The 9108-nt window shown below is 43.5% G+C and overlaps 1 pseudogene; it reads right to left on the bottom strand.

Moving 5' to 3' along the window:
• Nucleotides 1–4601: 4601 nt before the first annotated feature.
• Nucleotides 4602–7292, bottom strand: LOC112828820 (SWI/SNF-related matrix-associated actin-dependent regulator of chromatin subfamily D member 1 pseudogene; annotated as a pseudogene).
• Nucleotides 7293–9108: the final 1816 nt, after the last annotated feature.

The following is a 9108-nucleotide window of genomic DNA, read 5'->3' as shown; positions in this document are numbered from 1 at the left end:
CTTCTTGTATCTGTACATTTTTTTCCATCAAATTCAGGAATTTTTTTAGCTGTTATTCCTTCAAATGTTTTTTTGTCTGCCCCTTAGTCTCTCTCATTGTTTCCTGAAACTCCCATAAGCCTCTGAAGATCTATTCAGGTCTTTCATTCTTGTTTTCCTGTGATTTTCAGATTGGCAATTTCTATTCACTCATCTTCAATTTCATTGATTCTTTCTTCTAATACCTCAAATTGATTGTTAAGCCCAAGTTAGAGAGAGGCATGCCTCAGATTACTCTTACCTAACGTTTGCTCATTTTTCATGAGTAACTGCTTCTCAAAGTTTATGACTCTATCAATTTTTAGAGCTATAAAATGAGATTTTTTCTGTTATTGCTTTTTGGAAAAAGATTTGCCTAATTCCTCATTCTACTATAAGTCCCACCTGTATGTTCCTGGATTAGTTTCCTAGGTTTGCCATAACAAATTAACATAAATTTTGTGGCTTAAAATCACAGAAATTTATTCTTGCATACCTCTGGAGGCTAGCAATTTTTAATCAAGGTGGCAGCAGGGTTTACTCTCTCTAAAAGCTTGAGAAAAATTGTTACGGGCCTCCCCCAGCTTCTGGTGGCTGCAAGTGCTCCTTAGCTTATGGCAGCATGACTCCAATCTCTGCCTCTGTCTTCACATGGACTTCTTATCTATATGTCTCCCTCTGTGCCTTTTCCTCTCCTTTTAAGGGTCACAATCATTAGATTAGGGAACAGCCTAAATCCAGGATGATTTCATCTCAAGCTCCTTAACTAATTATACCTCAAAGACTTTATTTCCATGTAAGGTCATATTTTGAGGCTCTGGGTAGTCATGAATTTTGAAGATACATCATTCAACCCACTACAGTTCCCAAGCTTACTTTTGAAGTCAGCATCCAGACAGGGCTAGCTCACTGCATGTATTTGGGTATCTGTGTTAACTTCCTGTCACAAACATACAATAAATGATTTGTTCTCTTGTAATTTCTGTGCCTCAATTTTCTCATATTTTAATGAATTGAGAGCTAATAAAATACCAGTCTGATAGAATTTTTGCAAGAAACTAAATGAAATATTTTCAATGCTCTAATAGAAGTTTTTGTTACTTAAAAAAAAAAAACCTGTCATGTAAATGTCTGTTCCATGGCATTATACTATTGCTTATTGATGATTTCACATGGGTTAAAACCAAATACAATGCATCAACTAGTTCCCAAAATGTTTAGAGAATATTTTCTTCCAGTATCAATTAAGATATTTCTACTATATAGAAAATTAATCATCAACTGTCATGAATACATTAATGGTTACTGATGAGATGCTTGGCCCCAGAATGAGAGAAGCCACTGGAGATGCTCACTTCCTCCCCAAAGTGTCAAAATATAACTCAATACTAATGCAAATTTAAAATATACCAAAGATTCTTCCCATTTTAGTATTTGTTTCTATAGTTTCTCACCTCTCACTTTCAGAGCAGAGGAAATGTGCAATTGTAGAATTGCATTGGGATCAAACATTTTCTTTTAAAGGGCTTCTGTCTTTTCTCCTATCTTATCAGGAGCCTGATCTTTGATTGACAAAATTCATATCCTGATTGAAGCCAGATATCTGATAACCCAAAACCACTCACCTCAGTGACTAAAAGTTAGTGAAATCCATCATTTAGAATACTGTATACCAAAGTCTACTCTCCTCACTTTTTAAAAAGTCAGTTGTGTTGGTCTTATGTAGGGAATCTAGAAATTAAGAAACTCTAACAATTTATTGAGGACACTAAGGACCTTTTTTAGTGAAAGACACTCATTTGCTCTCCTTTACCTTTAGAGATATGTAGAGCCAATGATTTGTATTCCCTGGCCCTATAAGTCTATGAAAATTTTGTCAACTTCTTAATGAAGAGGCAGGACATGTTCTCTAAATCTCTAGTCTCTGAGGATTTTCACTCCATGTGTCTAGTAGCATTTTAAATAGCTTTACTGAGGAATAATTGAAAAATATAATTGTATATATTTAAAGTGTACAATGTGATGATTTGATATACACACACATTGTAGAATGTTAAGCAAGGTCGAGATAATTAGCACATCCATTACCTCACATAGTTAACTCTTTTTTCTTGTGGTAAGAATGCTTAAGATCTACTCTCAACACTTCTTAAGTATGCAATATCACATTATTAACTATAGTCACCATGCTGTACATTAGATCCTCAGCACTTACCCTCTTATAACTGGGAATTTGAAATAATTCAAATTCATATTTTGTACCATTATGAAAAACAGTATAGAGTTTCCTCAAAAAATTAAAAATTGAACTACCATGTAACCTGGCAATCCCACTTCTGGGTATATTTCCAAAGGAACTGAAATCAGTATCTCAAAGAGGTATCTGCACATCTATGTTCATTGGAGCATCATTCATAATAGCCAAGATATGGAAAGAACCTAAATGTCCTTCCATGGATGAATGGATCCTACTTTAAAAAGAAGAAAGGGTAGGGTATGTGCTATGATGAGCGCTGTGAATTGTGCAAGACTGTTGAATCACAGATCTGTACTTCTGAAACAAATAATGCAACATATGTTAAGAAAAAAGAAAAAGAAGAAGATAGCAGGAGGGGAAGAATGAAGGGGAGTAAGTCAGAGGGGGAGACGAACCATGAGAGACGATGGACTCTGAAAAACAAACTGAGGGTTCTAGAGGGGAGGAGGGTAGGGGGATGGGTTAGCCTGGTGATGGGTATTAAAGAGGGCACATTCTGCATGGAGCACTGGGTGTTATGCACAAACAATGAATCATGGAACACTACATCAAAAACTAATGATGTAATATATGGTGATTAACATAACAACAAAAAATTAAAATAAAAGAAGAAAAAAATCTTTTAAGTCAGAAGAGAAAGCATTAATTTCTTCATTTTAAAGATCAACAACTGAATGAAACTCAGTACAGCTAAGCAAAATACTCAAGGTCAAACAGCTAGAAATTGACAGGACAGAAGTCCAGATTCAGGTCTCTGAATCATCACATAACTTTGAAAGTTGTTATTCTAATAAATGCACAGTATGATTCAGATGTTTGTCATTATTCACATTGGTTCCTAAAACATAGTTTTACTTTCTAATCCTAAAGAAATATATACATTTTTTAAAGATTTTATTTACTTATTTGAGAGAACGAGAGTGCACGTGTGTGCGCAAGCATGGGGGAGGGGGCAGAGGGAGAAGCAGAATCCCCATTGAGTGGGGACCCTGGGATTATGACCTGAGCCTAAGGCAGGCACTTAACCGATTGAGTCACCCAGGCACCCCTGAAATATATACTTTTTACACTGCTCATGAAGGACCTTTCAGTACCCCTCAACTGAATTTTGGATTTGATTAGGACTGAAAAACAAGTTCAAGGAAGAATAATCTAAGAATAACTGGTAGTCAGATTCAAGGAATGAATAGATCTTACTGCTTTTGCCCTAATGGTCTGTAGAAGGCGGGTTGGCTTTCTCGACAGAATGATTGCAGTTTACCCATTCTCCAAACTGACCATTTTTGGCTATTAGGCATCAGTTTTCAGGTAACCTGATACATTTCTTTCCATCTAGAGTACTCTTTTGTTTCCTTGTAAACATCAAAGAAAATAAATTCCATTTAGATGATTTCTCATGATTGACACCAATAATTGGGCTCACATGGTTAATAAGACAAAATCATAAAATGTAGAACTCATTTGGAAAAATAGACAGAGTGTAGAGATGGTGGCGCCATTAGTTGGAAAACAGAAAATCTCTGTTGAAATTCTCACAGTGTAGGAGGGGAAACTACATTTCATTTCTACAAATACATATTGAAAGGTGCTGTGTGCTGGATTCTGTGCTAACAGTACAAAGATTCATTCCATCACAAATAAGTCCAAGTATTTCTTGTGCACCTAGCATGTGTTAGAGACTGCTACTGGTGTGGGGAACACAGCAGTTAACAAAACAAAATCCTTGTCCCCATGGTCAGGTCATGGTATGACTAGTCTCACCATGGCAGCAACTGGTAGAAGAGATGTATGTTGTCTTTAGCACAGGCTTAATTGGAAGCTAATAAGTATTAATCAGCTGTCAATGCAAACAGCAAACATTGGTAGTCAGAGCTGGATTCAAATCCAAGTCCCAGCACTTTCACACAGTGTAGCCCTTGGGCAAATTACTCAGTCTTTTTTTTTTTTCAGAAGATTTTTTTATTAAAACTCAGTGACATCAGTAAAGGGACAGTACAAAAAAAATTTTGGTCCATGAAAAAAACATAATTCAGTTAATAAAATGTTATCTTCAACAGGGACACTGTGTAGGAATGCTGAACTTCCTTCTCATGGTTTCAGCCCCAAGGACAGAGGCTGTCCAGTGTCTGTGGGGAGACCTTTTCAGGAAGGGATGGGATAATGCAAGGAAGGGGAAGACGGGGAGAAAATTCTGTCCCTGGTGTGGAAGAGGCAGGGATATGGGGCTGGAGGATGTGCTCGCAGGAGCCTGAGGAAGGAGTGGGGAAGCAGGTGCTTTGTCAGTTCTGTGGGGTTAGAGCCCAGGCTGAAAGGAATTCCCCCTCTGTGCCCAGCTGTCTCCCACCCTGCTATGTTGAATCTGTGAACCTGGGATATGCTAAGTTGGGGTGATACAACCTGGAAGAAGAATATGAGGCTCTCCTGGAAAGATGCAAAACCATCTCAGTTCCAAGGGGCCAAGATCACAAGGTCCTGCTGCTACCTGAGGGGTCTGAAGCTTTGCGGGCAGGGGCTGGGGAGTCACAGTCCTGTGAGGCAGGGAGAGGGAAGAGTCACAGACCCAACTCAGAGCTATTCGCCAGCCCTAGGCTCTTTCACTCCTCAGTGCCCTAGGAGTCACCAGTGGGTGTCAACTGGGCAGACAAGGGACAGGAAGACAGGGATGGCCCAGGGTTTTTACCCATTTGATTTCGGGCTTGTTTCTCCATGAAGGGATAGGGGAGGCAGGGTGGAGTGAATAAATGAGTCACACCTCCAAGAAACAGCAGGAAGGAACAGCCTCTGCTGGCAATGACAATACCCCAGGTTAGATCCCTGGGGCTCTGACAGAGAAAGGCAAGACTCCCCCTCCCCAATGCCCTGTGTTAGGACAGCTCAAGAGCAGGGGATCCTAAAGAGAGCAGCTACAGGGAGTGTGCTGGGAGGGAGCACTAGTTGACAAACTCTAATACTGATGTGGACCCCCTACGAGGGAGTAAGAGAAGCACTGAGACAGCAGGCCAATCCAGAGGGCTGCGGACTGACCTGGGGCTCAGTGGGGCCCAACAACCAGGGTTCCTTTAGTGCTAGCGGGCAACAAGTAAAGGGAGAGTGTGCTCCAAACCTGTGGAGGGAAGGAAGGAAATTGGATTCTGTTATCCGGAGAGCCAAGATCAACTAGCTTATAGAGTGCCCCCAGGCCTGAGTCTCAGAGAAGGGGCTAAAGCTCCCAACTCCTGGGTCTCTGAAGGGCAGGATCAGTGTAGCTAGTCCCCTTGAAGACCACCTGGCCTTAGGCCCAATCCATTCAATGCACTGATTACCACTACAGGTCTCTCTCTAATACTATCCAGAGGTCCTATGTAGACCAGGGGAGGGTAGAGGCACATGGGAACTTTGTGGGGCAAAGGGAAGTGGGGGGACAGGAAGGGATGGGGTGGGAGAAGAGGGTGACAGGTGTCTTGTGAGACAGAAATGCGAGACCCTTTTCATTCTGGTGTTGTCCTTGAACCAACAGCATCCCCTGGAAGGCCCCAAGCAAGACCAAGGCAGGTGCTATGAGGCAGGCAGCACAGGGCCCAAATACGAATCTGTGCAGCCAAATCAGGGCTGCGGGAGAGGCCCTGTGTATTTCGGATTCCCAAGGCTTGCTCTAATTCTTGTCATCTCTGCTGCACCTTGGAGTAGAAGTACCGGCACACAGCCTCCTGAGCCCAAGGCTGGAAGTAAAATTCGGCTCGGCGCTCTTCCTCTGGGTTACCCACCACATCGGTCATGGTCTTGAGGTCCCAGCACTGGGACTGTAGCGAATCATTGATGAAACCCTGAGGGTCTCTGGCGAAGCTCGGCATGAACTCCCGCTGGGTCTTCAGCTGACTGATAATTTCTATTGTCTCATGGATCTTGTTGTCTAGAGTAGCAATCTCCTGCTGGCTGGTAGTAGACAGCAGGAAAGAATTCATCTGGGTCTTCAAAGTATCATCCATTTCCACATCGATGTCATAACAAGTGGACTTTTTCTGATCATTTGGGTCAACACTGATGACATGATTAATGATGATGGGCTCTGGTGGCATAAGCAAAGCATGGAGCCGTTGAAACGTATGAAAACTTCATACATTGATAGTCAAAAATCTGCTGGAGGTACTTGTCACAGATGACAAACTCCCGCTCGTGAGGGTGCTGGAGCTTATGTGTCTTAATATATTGCCACAGTGCTTGGATGATCACTGGACAGGTCTGGATGTGGATGCCCAGGAGCCGAGCCAGGCAAGGGTCTAATTTAAACTGGGGAGGGTGGTAGTCCAGCATCAGGAGGACAGTGCCCCGTACATTCAGGTCTCCTGGCAGCTTCACGTGGAAGCCGTCCGTCTCCTGGGTAGTGGCGGTCCTGTGCCAATCCTCCAGGAGCCGTCCTTCTACCCGAAGCTCCCAGGAAGCCACCATCCCCTCCCCATCCTGGGCATCTGATTTAGCCAGATTCAAAGTGTTAGAAATGAAAATTCGCAGCTTCCGTTTTTGCTTGATGGGACGTTTCAAGGCTTCCTGGATATCTAGCCGTTTCCTCATGATAGTCTGGTCCAGCTTCCTTTCAAATCCAAGAGATCCATATAAGCCTGGGATTCTGGTACCAGTTCACGAATCCTTTGAGGTAGAATTTTGTCAGCCATCTTCTTTTTCTTTGCAATGTGGTTTCGATTTTGGACCGCCTGCTGCTGGACCTGCTGGACCTGCTGAGGTGCAGGTCTCTTGCGGGACTGGTCCATCCCTGACTGGGCCAGGCCAGGTCGGACTGAAGGGTTCCCCACATAGCCAGGGGGTCCCATGGAAGGCCCCGGAGGTGTCATTCGGCTGCCTGGCAGCATACCTGTTCTTGGATGGGCCACTCCGGGCATCGGGGAGCAGTACAGCCCTTGACCCGGTGCTGGGCCCATTCGCACGGGAGGCCCTGGAGTCCCGCCTGGACCCTGGGCAGCCCCCACGCCTGCCCCTCCTGAGGCTCTGGCGCCGCAGACTCCAAACCCGCCCGGGCCGCCATCTTCCACCGAGCCGCTGCTGCAGGGGCACAAAGAACCGGATCTGAAAATTACTCAGTCCTTTTGGTGTCGGGTACCATTTTAAAAATGGCACCTACAAATATTGTAACAAAGTTGTACGGTGATAGATCGTGACTTCACTTATGGTGATGAGCACTGAGTAATACACAGAATTGACAAATCACTATGGGGCATCTGGGTGGCTCATTCGGTTAAGCGTCTTGCCTTCAGCTCAGGTCCTGGGATCCAGCCCCATGTCATCTGGCTCCCTGCACAGCGGGGAGCCTGCTTCTCCTTCTGCCCTACCCATCCCCCCTGCCCCGCTCATGCTCTCTCTCACTCTCTCAAATAAACAGAAAGAAAGAAGAAAGCAAGAAAGCAAGAAAGCAAGAAAGCAAGAGAAAAGAAAAGAAAGAAAGAAAGAAAGAAAGAAAGAAAAAGAAAGAAAGAAAGAAAGAAAGAAAGAAAGAAAGAAAGAAAGAAAGAATTGGCAAATCACTATGTTGTAGAAACTAATATAACATTGCATGGCAACTATACTTCAATAAAAAAGTAAACAGGACATAAATAAATAAAATGGTATCTACATCATATACAATGAAACATTTCACACAAAGCACATAAGGGCCTGAACATAGTAAGTCTCAGTATGTGTTTGTTTCCTTTCTCCACCATTTCCTTTGTGAGGACTAAGTAAGGATGATATGCCCTTTGGGAGATGGCTGTCTGCAGAGCCTGGAGGCGTTCCACTTTCTGGATAAACAGACTTACGCCTGGCGAACTGTACTGATTAAAAGTTCCAATAGAGGAAGAACAAACTAATTTGGAAGGGGTAATCAAGACTCTTCATAGTCCAAACGGGATGATTTCCCGGCCATGCACAGAACCAATAAACCTCCAACCCAAAGACAAAAGTAATTTTCTGAACCTGCATGAGGCTCCTCCAGAGAGGGAGGTTTTGCAGAGCACAGTGGTCATAGCTGGGCAGTGCAGCCGGAACCCCAAACCTGTGCCATCAAAGGGGAGAATCACAGAATTCTTTACTAAAGAAACATGATTTTACTTAAACTCTTATCCATAGTACTTAAAATCACTGCAGATGATTTGACCCAGGCAATGGCTCCCTCCTGCCATCCCATCATCTGAAATTTAGGACCTCATTTTCTGCTGCTTTTGCTCATTCCTCCTCTGGGTCTCATGTCCTCCTCTTTTGTCTCCCTATTGCACTCGGTGTTTTCTCCCACTTTCCATTCTTTTGTCTGCTGTAATCTGTATCTTTTCTTTCCTTGTGAGTATCATACTCAGTGTCCCCTTTCCTGTGAAAATGGTGCTGTTGTCACCAGAACAATGGGCTCCCTGAATGATTTTCCCAAATGGGGTCCTATCCACCTCCCCATTCCTCCTGGTCTTCTTTGTGGCTAGTGTCTTAGGTTAAAAGATGGCTCCCCAAAGCTGTGAGTAGAGCCCGGGTTCTAGAGCCGAGTTAGATTTCTTTCTCTGTGAGAAACTAGGTAAGCTTGTCTGAGGTTTACATTTTAATTGCCAACTTGAGTCTCGGGTGATAGGCCAGTCGGCATGTGTTCATGTCAGAAATACTTGCTGGCACACAACCACTAATAGAATCCATCCCGAACACAATCCCCACTAGGGCGCAGATCTCATACGAGTATGACAGAACACCCAGCTTCACCCCAGCACCGCAGTTGGAGTAAAGGAGGGCACTTTACTCTTTGGCAGCCAGTTGGAACATCTGCCACCTTGCTCCAGAAGGAGAGCTGACCAATAATAGTCTTTCTCAAAGGAATTTGAATGAGGAAA

This window comes from Callorhinus ursinus, unplaced genomic scaffold (assembly GCF_003265705.2).
Source record: "Callorhinus ursinus isolate GAN/ISIS: 27379988/994484 unplaced genomic scaffold, GSC_fseal_2.0 scaffold13, whole genome shotgun sequence".
In the NCBI taxonomy this organism is placed as follows: Eukaryota; Metazoa; Chordata; class Mammalia; order Carnivora; family Otariidae; genus Callorhinus; species Callorhinus ursinus.
The sequence above is the reverse complement of the archived record's forward strand: the minus strand, read 5'-3'. Positions and strand labels throughout refer to the sequence as shown.